Below are 16,234 nucleotides of genomic sequence, written 5' to 3' on the forward strand. Positions count from 1 at the left end.
TTTTTGGCATTTGAAAATCTTGTACTTTTAAGAAATTTGTTTGTTCACTTTTATTTGGTGATGTGTGATTTTGAATTTTACATTTATATAAAGAATTTTTCAGATGATAAACCGTGTAGTGATTTCAATTTAAAGTAAATTAAACTATTGTCAAATATACTTTCAAAAATAAATTTTTAATTTTGTTATTAATACTTTAAAAAAATGGAAAATGAAATTAGAATTCAGATTGATTTAAAATTGGTTGAAGCTATCTTATAAGAAATGTTTTTGTGATTATATGTTTTTCAAGATATGCATGCCTTTGAATTTGCTTTTTATTAGCTTCAGATTAGTTTGAATTGAAGATTTAATATGTTTTTTTCGAGAGGAGTTAAGAAATTGTCTTTTGGTTTGCGTTTTATAATATATTAGTAACCAAAAAAGTTAATAAAATTAATATTCAACAAAGCAGTGCTTTTCTTTTTTGCTTGGGAATTTAGAAATTGTGGAATATTTCGGACGATTTGATTTTGAATTTGAGCATTGAATTTAGTTGATTTTGATATAATTTTTTTCTTCATTTGGAATTTTAATACAGATATTTACACTTGAGATTTGAATTTTGGTAAAACTGTTCTTCTTGATTTGGAATTTGAATGCAGATATTTACATTTCTGATTTTGAATTGTGTCATAATTTCCTTACTTTGATTTTCGATATTGATATTTAAAGTTGTGGTGGTTTGAATTGGAACAGATATTGAGTTTGTTGGCCATTTTGTTATCTCTGTTTTTGGATTTTGATTTTTATCAAGTGTTTTAATATTTTTTTTGAATTTAAGGTTTTAAATTTCTATATTGATATTTAATGTTTCGCCAATACTATGTTATAAAATTATACGCATTTATGATTTGGAATTGCATTACTGGAAATTTTCCTGAAATTCTTTTTGATACTGGTAATCTCTTTTTTTTTTGAATTTTATAGCTAGTGCATATATTGGTTTTAAAATATATAATGTTTCGTTTTGTTTTGGATTCGGATGATTTTTGTAATTTTTGAATTGTTTAAACAATGGTAAAAGGGAAGTTATATTTTTTGAATTTCTTTTACGATTTATCAAGACTGATTTCTGACTTGAGATATAATTAAATATTTTTTATCTGATGAATTTTAATGTGTTTAAACTTGATTTAGATGCTGACTTGAAACATACTGAAATTTTACTTTAAAAGTTTTTAATTTGTATTGTAAAATATTGTTTTTTAACGATTTGAGCAATAAGAGTAATTGTTTAATTAGTGGTAGTAATTTTCGTGTAACAACCTTTAGAATTTGGATTTGCTTTTTCTTGATTTGTTCTTTTTAATTTTGAGGGTGACTATCCGGTTTTTTTTGGATTTGATATTGAATTTAGATAGTAAAGTTCTTTCTTTAAACGTTTGTAATATAAAAAGCATTCAAGTTGTAATTTTAATCTCTTCAATTTGGATGTGCTTTCTTTAACTTTTTCTTTTGAATTTAGAGGATTATTTTTTTGTTTTACTTGATATTTCGTTTAAATGGAAATTTTTGTAGTTAAAAAATGTAGTACCTACAGAAAACGTAAATCTTTTGTATTTAGATGGTTATTTTTTGTTTTTTCTTGATATTTCGTTTGAATAGAAATTTTTGTACATTTTTTTTCCTGAACTCGTGTTTTGGATTTTATGTTAAATTTGATAGGTAAATTTCTTGCTTTAAACGTTTGTGAAATAAATGACATTAAAGCTGTAATTTTAATTTTAAAATTTTGGTGGCTTTCTGTTAGTTTTTTCTTTTAATTTAGATGGTTATTTTTTACTTTATATTTAATTTTAATGGGAAATTTCGTAATTTGAATTTTCTGAACTGATTGTGAATACGATTTGGTTTGGATTTGGATGGCATTTTCGTATTTAGAATTATGAATTTCGGATTATAGGGATTTTGTTGTCTGAATTGTATTTTTTTGTAATAAGATGTTTATTTATTTTGAATGGAAAATTTGGTAATTTTAATTTCCTGAACTGAATGTGAATACGATTTTGTTTGAATTTGGATGGCATTTTCGTATTTAGAATTTTGAATTCCTGAATAAGATGTTTATTTATTTTGAATGGAAAATTTCGTAATTTTAATTTCCTGAACCGAATATGAATACGATTTTGTTTGGATTTGGATGGCATTTTCGTATTTAGAAATTTGAATTCCTGATTATAGGGATTTTGCTGTCTGAATTGTATTTTTTTGTAATAAGATGTTTACTTATTTTAAATGGAAAATTTAGTAATTTTAATTTCCTGAACTGAATGAGAATACGATTTTGTTTAAATTTGGATGGCATTTTCGTATTTAGAATTTTTAATTCCTGATTACAGGAATTTTGCTGTCTGAACTGTATTTTTTTGTAATAAGATGTTTATTTATTTTGAATGGAAAATTTAGTAATTTTAATTTCCTAAACTGAATGTAAATACGATTTTGTTTGAATTTGGATGGCATTTTCGTGTTTAGAAATTTGAATTCCTGAATAAGATGTTTATTTATTTTGAATGGAAAATCTCGTTATTTTAATTTCTTGAACAGAATATGAATACGATTTTGTTTGGATTTGGATGGCATTTTCGTATTTAGAAACTTCAATTCCTGATTATAGGGATTTTGCTCTCTGAATTGTATTTTTTTTTATAAGATGTTTATTTATTTTGAATGGAAAATTTCGAAATGTTAATTTCCTGAACAGAATATGAATACGATTTTGTTTGGATTTGGATGGCATTTTCATATTTAGAATTTAGAATTCCTGATTATAGGGATTTTGCTGTCTGAATTGAATTTTTTTTGGTTGTAAGATGTGAATGAATTTGAAATTTTAGAGAACTGAATTTAAGTTTAAGAATATTGAAATTGAAATGGCTTTTAATTTAATGAATTTAGCTGGCCTCTATATTATATTTTTTTTAACCTAAATAGGCTTAAAATGTTGTTTTTGGTCTTTTTAACTTGGATGTGTTTTTTTTCGATCTCAGTTTAGATGACCTAATAGTAATGTATGTATTTTCTGTTTAAACCGTAATTTTGTCGGTCAAATTTGTTTCTGAGTCAATGACCAGGAGACATTTTTGTGTGCCTAAGGGTTGAGGGTGGGATTGATGACATCCCGTGGTTTTGTACTAATTTCTTTGCTGTACAAATTTGCAATAACATTTCTTGCGCATTAAATATTTCTTTGAAATTTTCAAAAACGTGTGTTTAAAAAATGCCGCAACGCCTTTGCTTTCCTTGATGAAAATGTCAACGAAATATTGAAAGCGCTGAGAAATGCTTGAGTTTTAAATTGAGTTCTGAGTTGGCTATCGTTTTTTGTTTTTGTTTTGCTAACCTATAACTCGTTTTCGTTGTATTTTTCTATCGAACTTTTGGGGTCAGGCTATTTCTTTTCTTCTTGGGAATCGTAGAAGCAGCTTCCTTTGCAGCCATTTTATTGCCAAAGGGGTGTGAGTGTGTTTGGGTGGGTGAGTGTCTTGGTGAGCATACCCCTGCGCGTGTGTGTGTGTTGCCTAATGTGTGTGTGTGTGTGTGTGTGTGGTGTGTGTGTGAGTGAGTGTGGCTGGGTGGTTGATTTGCGCCTAAAGCTCTGGGCCATGCGAAACGGTCTTTTGGTATTTTGCTTTCTTTTTGCATTAAGATTGTGGTTTAAACTAAAAAATTCGTAATAACGAAACTGGAATTTAGAATTTCAATTCTTTCGATTTGCGTTTTGGGACACAAAATGATAAACTATTGCATTGTGTGTGTGGAATTTGGCGGGGCAGGGGCGAACTCTTTTATGATGAATAAGAAAAAAAAAATTCAGTGATTCCTGGTTTGCCTTCTGGAAATGAAGCCTTCTGCGATGCCGTAGAAGAAGAGTTCGTTTTTGGATTTTGGATTGTATCGGTGGGATTTTGAAATTTTGCTTCTGGGCTGCTTGAATAGAGTTTGGGAAGGAGGTCTACCTTTGGCTCGAATTTTGATATTTTTAGAGTCTAATTTAAGTTTTTTTTAAAAATATTTTTTGGAATTTCTCTAGTAAGGCTTCAAAGTGGGTTTCTCAAATCTGTTTTTGAAATTAGTTTCTAAACAGTAGTCAAAACATACTTGCGAAATTTGGAGAGCAAAAGGTGGACACTCTCTCGCTCTCTCTTTCTCTCTCTGCTGCTGCTTCGGCTCTCTCTCTCTCTCTCTGTCTATCTCTCTCGGATTGTGCTTGTGTGTGAATTCGCCGCAGGATGTGGGCTGTATGTGTGTGAGTGTTGGGTCTTCCTGTCGAGGGGTGGCTTTTTTGCTTTTGCTGCTTGGGGTAAATCACTGCCCCTGCTTAGATATTCAGCAGGATATCTACGGCGGGGCAGCTTTCTCCTTTTTCTCTGGTTATCTGCTGCTTCTGCCTGCGTCGGCGTCGCTGCTCCCTTTCGTCCTTCTGCTCCTTTCGCCGTCAAATGCTCGATCCTCCTCCTCGCAATCGAGTTCATCGTCATCAGCTTTCTTGGGGCTCGGGCCCACAGCAAAAGTGTACTTGGATTTTTGGATTGTGCCTGGACTTGAATTTCGGTTTCCTTCCTTGCAGTTTCTGTCGGATTTCTGTTGGATTTGCTGGCCGGATTTTTTGCTTGGGCCACAGGACTCTTCGGTGGGCGGCGGCGGCGGCGGTGGGGCGTGGCAGTTGCTGAAGACACTGGCAGTTTGGCTGGTTGTGAATTTTGATTCGATTTTGGTAGCAGTTCGGATTTTGAATTTCGTTCTTGGCGAGATTGTCATTGCAGTAGAGAATTATGAGCAGTAAACACTTAAGAATTTTGTTGAGTTTCATAACAATTTCGTTGATGGGGATGTGAGTGTGATCCGGATGCAAGATGTGTGGTTACTGCTCGATCCATAATAGCTTTCCTTTCTTCAGCTTCTTGGGGTTCCTGTGGAAGATGTATTTAAAATATTAAATTTTTGTGAGGATAAATGGGTATAATATTTATTGTAATAATTTTTAAAATATAAAATAAAATATATTTTTACCTGTAAGATATAAAAACGATATTATTATCTCTCTTCACTTAAGACTTTTCATCTTTTGGCCAGATGTGTTGAGAACTTTCCAATTGGTTCCAGGTATTTAAAGATTTTGTTGGTTTTCAGCTTTCCTTGATTTTAGTTGTTAGTTTTGAATTTTGTTTGGAATTATTTGAATTCAAGAATTTTATAGTTCAAGTATATATCCCAGAAATGTACTTTAGTTATGTTTGGTTTTCGCTGATTTTGGATTTCGATTTTTTGAATTTGGTTTAACTTTTGCTTAAACTTAGGCTTTTTGTTTGTTGTGTTTTTTGTGTGTTATACTTTAACCATCTCACGAAAATGTGTAAAAAGTGAATTTCACATTAACTATTTTCGCAAATTGTTCGTTTGGAGTTTGGCTTGAGTTGGTACTTGGGTTTTATACAAATTAATCTGACATTCGGCGGTTGAATTTTAGCAACTTTTCGTGTGAATTTTGTTGGTCTTGCTGCGGTGGATTTGGTTGATTTTTGTCTTTTTTTATTTTCTGGTCGGTTTTGGAGATGCTGCAACAGCCTCCTTAGCGCCGCCTGGTCATGGCGCTCCGGGGGAGTCCTCGATCCTGGTGCTTCTGTTGCTCCTGTGCGGCTCCTGCTGCTGCTGCTCCTATGCTGTTGATCCTCAGCGTTTGAAGATTGAAATGAAACTGATTGATTCTCCGCAGCAGCCGCAGTTTATATACCCGCAAGATCGGGCGAAGCGACGCCAAACGGATCCGATCGCAATCAGGATGCTAGAGCTTTGTCCATTGTCTGCCAGGATGTGGACAAAGGACGCCGTTGGCAACAATGAAAACCCGTTGGGCAAGTTTATTGTAGAAAAAGCAATGCTCAAAAGATCGGAAAACGCTCGCGTTTCCCTTTGGTGGTGGGTCTGGGTCTGGGATCGCGGGGTGGTTATACCTCTAGCCATAGGTATAGGGATCGAAATCTACAGCATCATCAGTTGGCACACCTGGCGGGTAAAAAAAAGCTGCAGCAGCCGCTGGACCAAACTGGTTTCGAGGGTCCAGGGTCTGAGGGTTTTTAGGAAACATTCTCGCGTATCCTTGACCATTTGAACTGCAATTGTCTGGCCCTGATGATGGGAAAAATTCCCCATTTGAACTTGTTTTTCCACACTCAGTTCCTTGCCGCTTTCGAGGACCGCAAAAACAAGTTTCTTGAGCCAGCGAAATTTGTCAGCTTTAAATTTATGGCCTGCACAGGTCTATAGCGGGCTCAAGCGAAGGGCTCTTCTAACCCAGATTTCCCCATGTAATCCATTTGAGTGGGCCGCTGCCCCCCATGTGAAGTCCGTAATCCATCACAGCTTTCCGCTTGTGGGTCAACCTTTTCCTTTGGCCGCCAGCCGGCGGTGAATCCTTGCTCCTTTTCGTCCGTTATTTTTTTATTCGCATCTTTGCTAGTTTCATTTTGGATGCCATCTTTCGGGCATAGCAACAAGTTAAGGGTTGTGCTGATTTTTTTTTTTTATACTTTTTCCGTTTCCCCGAATCCCAGAGCCGAGCACTTTTATTATTTAAATTGCTGTTAACCCTTGTTTGGCCCGGGTTGGTCCCGGTCATTGGGTTAGAGGTGGGGTCACGACATCCATGCAAGTCTGCGAGTGTGAGCGAGCATTCCGAAATGGGACATTAGTGCTCGTCCATTGTGAATGAGCCGTTTGGCAGTCGTTAATGATACGCCCTGTGTGCAAATTGAATGCAGGAAATACATACAGTCCAACTTCCTTAACATAAATTACACCTTCCTGAGCAGGAAATTCGTGAAAAATAGGTATGTCTAAATATTTAATCAAATTAGTTATATATCTATAAAAATGGATTTTAAATATTTATTAACAATTATATTTGGTATACATAAAAGCTATATAGTATGGTAAGATGTGGCAGCAAGAACAGAATGCAATAATGTTCTTATATGGTAAATAAATCATTAAGATTATTAAATTATAAGTTAAACTTCTTCTGTGTTATCAAAGTACTTATCTGTATTAAAATACTATACGTGTAGATAAACAAGAAACATAAGACCTAAAGGTGGTTAGAAAACCTAGCCATTTTTGTTCTAAATTTAAATCTAGTTTACTTTAGATGTCCATGATAAATCAATAATATTTTGAAGCCTCAAGAGTTTAATACCGCACAATTTCTTCCCCAAAACTTGGCAGTACAGTTGTGTACAAAATGCCCAAAACTTTAGATGGTGCCGTTAGGCTCGGGTCCTTTTGGCAACCGAAAATGTGGAAAAGAGGAGGCCTGGACGTAAAGAAAATTTACATATTTCTGTTAATTTTGCATTGAAGTTGGGTTCATAACGAAGAGGAAACACTTGAAATTTGCATACATTTTCCTCACTCACACAAACACTAACACAAACTCATACACACACACACACACACTAACACACAGCGACGAGGGGTCTTCTATATATGCAAATTTGTGTGTTGTAAAGTTTTCATATAAAATACAAGTAAAAACCGAAAGAGAGAAAATGGATTTGGGGATGCGGCCAAGGATGGGGCTGCCTGCCGCCTGCTAAGGACAACGGGCACAAGAAGGACAACAACAACAGCACCACCGCACACACAGACAAAGACAGGGCCTACACAAAGGAGGTCCTGGCCAAGGAGGATTGTGCGTGCCAGTTTATCCTGTGAAAGTGTCCTGACCGTGTGTATCCAGGCCGAGTGTCTGAGTGCCTGAAAAGTCAGCAAAAGATACACACAAACGCCGCACACACACACACACACACACACTCCGCTACTCCAAAATAACCCACACGTACAGATATGGGAAAAATAAATTCAGCAAAAGGCTTTTCCAGAGAAAATGCTGGCCTTTAAGAAGAAGGGGGGTATCAAAATGTGGAGGGGGGTGCTGTCGAGTCGAGTCGGCTGGCATTGTTTGGATCAAAAAGGCGCCTAAAAATACTCGCACAAGTTCCTATCTCCGACGACCCTCATTTTTGGTTGGCCAACCATTTTTTTTCTGTTCATCCTTATCCTTCTCCATGTTGTTGTCCTGCCTGCCGCCCACATTTATGTTACCATAATTTGACTTCAAGAAAAAAATACAGAATGAAACCAGTTGAACTGTGGACAAGGAAAGATGGGATACCCTTTTGGGTAGCTGAATCGAAATACTTTGGCAATAGGCTTAATTAATCACTAAATAACCTATTAGTCAATATTTAGGCATAGCTATAGAAAATGTTAATTAAATGTTTTCTTTTTTCTAAAGCATTGTTTGAATTTTAAAATAATTTTAGACACTTAACTTTAAAGTTTTTTCTTTTTTCTAAAGCATTGTTTGAATTTTAAAATAATTTTAGACACTTAACTTTACTTTTTTCATTTTTTTAACAACTCCAATGTAAATATCCTAAAAATATAGTCACTATATTTATCTTTTAATTAACTGAATTTATTCAGTTTTTAGGGTCATCCTTTTATAATTTCTTTGAATTGTTTAAGCATTTAAAAAAATATTTTAACGACCTGTCTTATAAACGAGTTTATTTTTCTGTTAATAAAATATTTAATTTTTCCCTTTTTGATTTCCAAACCCGATGAATACTGAAGATTCTATTAATATCAATGGGGGAATTGAAGGACCAAATTTTCGAAACTTTAGTTTTAGGCATGAATGAGACTGCATCCTTTGTATGTGCATTGAACCCCCATAAAAATGCATTGGAAGGTGTTGATCGCAGCGCAATCTTCTATCAGAAGGGTATGAGAACAAGGACACTCATTAAACACACACACACACAGGACACCCACACTGGAAACAGGGAGCCAACACTTGCTAACCGAATTTCCGGCTGTAGTTTTTCGGCCATGATGGGTTCATTTTTCAGCACCCACACACACACACAGACACAGACACTCTAGCAGGGACATGTGAGGCAACCACTTATGAAGCGAAAGTTGGCATGCGCACACACACACTCACACACAGAGAGACTCTTAGGAGGGGGCATTTATGTGGGTGTGTGCGTGTGGCGTTCTTTTGCGGATTTTGCAGTCAACTTGAAAGCCAACAGGCAAAACTATATGGCTAATGTGTGGATGTGAGTGCGAGGGTGTGCATAATGTGTGATTGTGTGGAAATTTTTGGGCAGTTTCATTTCGTTCATATTTATTAGTTGGCCGAGACACACATACATATATAGTTTTACTCATACACCCACAGGCAGACAGAGAGAGAGTCATCAAAACAGGACAACAAGAAACGGAAACATTTTTTTACTTTGTATTTCGTATTTTGTATTCACCCTCATCAGTGCAAGTTTAAATGATGTTGCCTGTTCTATGGCAACTATCTCCAGAGTGGTTCTACAGACAAAGAAACTAAAGATTTATAAAGGATTTATTTTAGGAAATTCATAGAAAAATTTATTTTTATAAAGAATGTAATGAATGAATCGAAAGATATACACTAGTTAAATATATTGTATATTAAATATAAATCTAGTTTTAATATCTAATTTACATTTGTTGTTCTTTAATAAAGAATTTGATAAATGAAACCGAATCCTAAATACTTCTAAAACAATACTATATTGAAGAATAGAATATTGATATAATACATCTCTTAACTAGGGATTTTTATAAAATAAAAACAGAGTATATGTTTTTTTGAGTGCTTGTGTGTGAGACCCATTTTCATCCACAGATACACAAATACTTGGACATGCTTGGGCCTCAAGGATATTTCCTCCCCCCTTAATAGTTGGTGTTAGTGCAAGAAAACTGAGGGAGGAAAGCTTGGGACCAGTGGGCTGGAATGGGTTAAGCCGGAGCTTCTTCTAGCCCATTTCCTGACCAGCCAACAGTTTTGCATCTCAACTATAACTACTGGGCTTCTGGATGCTGTCCCCAGCAAATGTAATCAATTTTTATGCCATTATTGATGCTTCGCAAGGCAATTTCATCTGGAAAAGGGTTTGAGGCGTTGCCAGTTTCTATTTACGCCTGAAAATTGATGTGCAAATTAATTGGGAATTTTTGGCTGATTTAGCCTGGGCGAAGGAAATGGCTTCCGGTTGTGTCTGGCCTGGAGATCGAGTCTGCCTTTAACTGGGGGCGTGGCTGGGTTGTGGTTGGGATACCAGGATCCTTTTAGGAAACCAAATGTTGGCAAGAATATTCTGGAGGAAAGGAGCATTAAAGTTGTGTTATAAAAATGTATATCTATGATTTATATGATAAATATATTATTGAAAATACTTAAAAAAGGAGAAAGCAAGTCTATTTTTTGCAACATTTTAATTTTTTAGTGAATTTATCTTAATGCATATAAGTATAATCACTAGCTAATATACCAAACGCAGGTTATTTTCCTACTTGAAATCCCTCCTTGTAACTTTGCTTATATTTGTCCCTTGTGTATGCCTGTGTTCGTGTCCTTTTTCGTCCTCTGGCCAAGCTGAATGTGAAAGAGTTTTGGTATGGTTGCCACATTTGGCATTAAACATGTGTGTTACCCATTTTTGTATTTTTATCATTAACGATTTTGTATGCCAAAGAAGAATCCTTTTGTTTCAGCCTGGACCCTTCAGATATGTGTCTCTGCTTTTGGTCCTGTTTCTGTTGCTGTTGCTGTATCTGTGGGTCCTGCGAGAGTCCCTCGGCAAGTGTATGTGGTTTTTTCCTGCGAGTGTGTGTCCGTGTGTGACACATTTGTTTCCTTTTATAATTATGTCAGCTGCAAGTATTCCTTCTACAAAAGAGTTTATCAGCGCCATAAAGACACAAGTGCCTAATGGCTCTGTCCCTCCCACGCTGTTGAATTGGGATTTGTTTTGCTTAGAGAGCTGAAATTTGCCCTTTCAACGAATGAAAATATTAATGAAGGAATGGGGGGAAAGGGCAAGACTTTAAAGCTTAACAAATTTTAAGGAATAATAAAAGGACTGCCCTTTCAAATATTCAAAGACAAGAAAGGCATTTGGGCATTATTAATAATCTTTATCGTATAAGTACTAGAATGAAATATTCATTTTATAAAAGAGTTTTGGCTTTATTTATAATCTTTAACATGTAAGTACTATAATGAAATATTCATTGAAGTTTATTAAAAAAACTTAAAGCATTTTTTTTCAAGGTAATTACACCTTTCCCCAAGGCAATTTCTACCTATAGATGGAAAACTAATGTATAATTCATATAATTATTTTCTTGATTGTATTTCCCTACTGCTCCATATTCCTTAATGGATCTTTTAATACCCGCCATAAAATGTCCGTTATTTTGCCGCCATCTGCAACAATCACCACTCACACACACATTCGACCGAACGAGTATATTAAGGATTCGCCGTATTTTCTTATCAGAGGCCTTAATCCCTGCGGGTCTGTCACATACACAAACACAGGCACACAGACGAGAATGAATTCCATTAGCATAAAAATGTCATAAATAAGAAGCACGCTTACTCGGCCCGTACTTGCGTTACTTATTCGGTTATTCTCCTCCTACAGAACCGGGGGTTGTTCTCAAATTCAAAATGGCGCCGCTTTCTTATTAGAATCGTCAAGGGGCGGAGGGTTTCAGCCGCCAGCATCTTTCTACATTTCGGGGGTGAGTTTTCGCAACAGAAAATTGAACCCAGAAAACCAGTTCTCTCACACCCTCACACCCCTCGACCATGCCACGCCTTTTCTTCGGTGTGTTTTTTAGCATGGGTGTGTACTGTACTGTAGCCTCATTGTTGGTCCAAAATTTCGGAGGCGGCCAAGATGACGTGCTCTAAATGATGTCGCCACAAAGGGTACCGGAAAAGGGAAGGATTCCGCATCCAGGCATTTGAATATTGATTTTTGCACCACCCTCCAGCCCCAAAAATTTGTCGGCTGGGAGGCCGTTCATTAATTAAGCTGACTTTGACGAGGGGAAAGTTTCCGCACAAGGCGGACGAGATGCCGAAATAGTTGCTCCGTCCAAGGCAGATCCGTAATGCGTGCGGTCGAACATCAAAAGTGGAACATGAAAAGCACTCGGCCGTGGAGTATGTGCGCCCAAAACCACCCACCAGTTCCCCCCATAAGCAGCATGCAAATTGCGTGTATCCCACCTAATCGCCCCACTAAACACTGCGGGAAATACTTGTGAACTTGATAGGAAAACTAAAACAACAATAAACGGCCAACAGATTCCAATATATGCTTAGTTTTGTTGAGAGAAAACCATAACTTGTAGGTTAAAAATGAACGCTGTAGCTAAGATATCATATGTTTCGCTGGAAAAGTTTTTATCTAACTCTGGAATCCCCTCTAGACACTTGAAAAATACTTGTGGAAGTATTAGCTGAAGAGAACCACTTTAAATGAATTGATAAATATTAAAAAAAGGAATCAGATTCTTTTACATTTTTTTCTTAATAAACGGACGCGAGATCCCTTGAAACTAAATCACTTTTCAATGTTTTTCTTGTAATCAATATAGACCATACCTCAATGCTATTGCTTGATATCTATAATCAATATCCTGTCTATATTAATATTTTCGAAATATATTTTATACTTATGGTTATGGTTATTATTTCTACAGAACGTGTTTATAACTAGGACTGACTTAAAAATAACAAAATCATTATTTTATACGCATTTTAGTTTTAAAGCGTCTTTTCTAGCAGCTATTTAAAAGATTTTTTCCCCAGTATCCTCCCATTTTGGCCTTCCACTTAGGCAAAATCGAAGCTGGGGGCATCTTCTTGCTGGTTGCGATAAATCATAAGCAAAGAGTCACAAAAAAGCAGTCGGCAAAATGTTATGTACATGCATGTATTTAGAAGCCATGCTAGATGCGACTTCCATCCTTTGCCTTCTTCCCGGCCCATTTCTCCCCTTTCTCCCATTTCCCCCCACTTCTGCCGCCGAAGCTTGGCTAAAACTTCTTGGAATTTGCTGCTGCAAATAGTTGGAGTCTCGTCCTGCTGTCTCTCCCCGTTTTCTCCGCCCCTGGAATATTTATAAATGAAAATTCCAACAAGAACATTTTCTATTAAATTTTGCCTCCCTCTGCACGAGAAAGTTTTCTTGCCAAGGCCCTCCGTTTGAGTTTTTGGTTTTGGTATGGGTTGAGTTGAGTTTTGGAGATGCGGGATGGGTGGATGGGTGGATGGGTGCCTAGGCCAAAAGTGTTTTCGTTTTATTGCATTACATTATATACGATTCGCATGTACACATAGATATACGTAGGTTCTTTTTGCTGAGTAAACTTTTTGCTTTGGCAAAAGTTTCTTGCGAATGGAGCGAGATGGCGAGGACCCATTCAGGATCTCCCATTACTTTTCAGCTGCAAAGTAAAAGTTCTTAGCAGCACCAACAGCCCGATTCCGCTTTTCGCCCATCCCATCCGTATCCCCATCCCCATGGCCATTTACCAAATGTTCCAACTACTTTTTCTCAAGTACCACTGCGGGACATTAAATCCTGCTACGTGCCTCGCCCTGGCCACTGCCGGATTGTTGGATTGTTCAACTGTTGGAGGTATTATGCCATGACCGAAAGTTTGAATAGTTCTTGTGCAACACAAAGTGTGGGTGGATGTGCAATGCCTCCCCCATTTGGGCCATCCTTTTTGGGTCCCAACTATTAGATAAGGTTTGACCCTGCCATTACTCACAGCTTGTCTTGGATCTCTGCACTGAACTACTATACTGGGAGTGCTCTCCTCGAAGATGCTCTTTCCCACACGAAGGTGATTCCACAACTGGACAGCATCCGTTCCCACAGAAGGAAGGATGCTGCTCGATAGGGTCCTAAAACCAGCCTGTCCGGTTGTCGGTGAAAAGAGTTGAAAAGCTGCCCAAAACAGTGTGAGAAAATCTTGGCCAGATTGACCTCTGACCGGCTAGCAGAGAAGATCGCAGAAGGGGTTGAAAGCAAATTTTAAGATGCTGCTTAGCCCAAGATATCATATGGGTGTCTGGACGTTTCTGGATCTGAGCAATTGTAAATTCATTTTGGAAACAGATTTAATTTAAAAGAAATATATTAAAATTAAATGTTATATATTTTAGGTTTAATAAACTTATGGCCCAGTGATATAAGTGTCTACGTTTAATTAGTATGCTTACTATTTAATTGAATTTTAATGTATTGCTAGAAAAAGCACATGGTTTTACAGCATTTTTAGTGAAAGAAATGATATTGTATTCTATACATTTTAATATTCTTATAATGAGATATCGCAACCCTTAAGTCATTCTGACGTCTGCCAAGATATTTGAGGGTTCTATGCCTCATTCCTTGAACCCAGAATAAGTAATGTTATTCGGTTACCATATCCAATATTCAAGGGACAACCACAATGCCCGGCTCCAAGAGCTTTTCGTTTCGTAAATTTATCAAATTGGGGGTTGGATTCTACGCAAACTCGAGTTGGGTGTGGGCGAAAAAAGGCTTAAGGGTTGGGTAGGCTGGCAGGCGATAAGTTTTTATGTCTTGAGCTGATGGTGTTGAAAAGTTTTTGTGAAACTAAACACAGAAACCCACCCACCTCCCACTCGTCCCCGAAAAGGATATAGTTCGGGGGTTGTTGGCCAGGAATATGGCCGCAGCAACTTTTGTGCGGGCGTGTGCTAGTGGGTTTTAATGAAAGAGTATACACATATACAGGACCCAAACCCCTGGAACGTTTTCTTGAAGGAACCCGGTCCGATAAAAGGGTTGGAAGGGCACATCCTTGCCGGACATTGTCAGGAGGATATGCTGTTGTGCATAAAAGATAATGATGTTGCCTTAAACTTTTGGGAATAAATAATAGTTGTAGTTCCCACTCTTTCCCCTAACTTTCTCTCCATTTCTCTCTCACTCACCCCGCAGGCACAATGTCCTTGTTTCAGTCTGGCTGTAAGCTAAGGTTATTATCTTTCAAGTTTTCAAGCCCCATGTGGAAGTGCCACAACAGGAGCAACAACAGCAAGCGAGCCGTAAAGGGACGGGACCCAAGGCCTTAAGCTTATAATTAATTGCATGTTTGGTCGAGACGAAATAATCCTTTGTACAGAAATACACCCGACCCTCGAATATATACACATCCTCGCCCCCTCACATCTTATGTTTGCCCATGCGTGTTTTTAAGCCCAAACCTCCCTCTTTGAGGATAGTTTGAGCAGTGCCCCAAAGTTTGTTACATGCCTTTTGGGAAATTTACAGGCAATGAATGTTATCATAGCTGCTCCCACTGCTCTGGAGACCACCGAACCCTACCCCAAAGGCCTATCCACCTACCTACCAGTGACCAGCTTGTTCAACTGTAAAGAACTATGCTATACAACCCGTTCGTATATGGAATCTTTTTTGGCCCCCATTTTGCTCGCCTGATGCGGTTGTGACCGGTTGGTTATATGAAATTTTATTAAAATTGATGAATGAGCCGCTAATTAACGAAATGCCAACCCGTCAAACGAGGCTAATGCAGCCTTTGTCCCTCTGATTTAACGCTATCCATCTGGGGCGAAGTCGTCCCGGCATTTATGGATATTAATGACGCGCTTTTGTGCGTGGGATTCGCTGACTAATCAGCCGAGTTAGACAGATCCTGTTAGTCAGATGTATGTTACACAGAAAAAGGGGTTTTATTCCCTGAAACGAGGTTTAAATGTTCTGTTTAGTCTAAAAACTACATGTTCAATGAACCTTGTTCATATATAACTGATTGTTTTTCACAAATTCAAAGTTATTGTAGTGATGTTAGTACAAAAAAGGACCCATTGTAAATTCTGCTTATTTCTCTCCCCGATCTATAGATATTATTCTACAAACACTATTGTTTCTAAAAAAATACTGTTTTTTTATAGCTACTAAGCACAAAAAAAAATAAGTTTAACATGTAGCACTGAAACCAAATAAAATCAAATAAATTATTACAATCGGCTTTAATAATAATTTTTATGTAATTATTAAAGATTCGGGTAATGTTTACAAAACTGATTCTAATATATGGGATTGTAGTGCTTGAAATAAATATAAAATATCATGGATGGATGTGGTTTTTCCTTCTTAAAATGAAAAAAAGGCATTTCCTTAGGCGATTTTTGTGCAGTGAAGTGTCAGTAATCAAATCATATTTCGGAAGTTTTGAACTTATTCTTGATTGCCCTCGCAGGCTCGGAGATACAATACAT

The sequence above is a fragment of the Drosophila subpulchrella genome, chromosome 3R (genome assembly GCF_014743375.2).
Source record: "Drosophila subpulchrella strain 33 F10 #4 breed RU33 chromosome 3R, RU_Dsub_v1.1 Primary Assembly, whole genome shotgun sequence".
Taxonomy (NCBI): domain Eukaryota; kingdom Metazoa; phylum Arthropoda; class Insecta; order Diptera; family Drosophilidae; genus Drosophila; species Drosophila subpulchrella.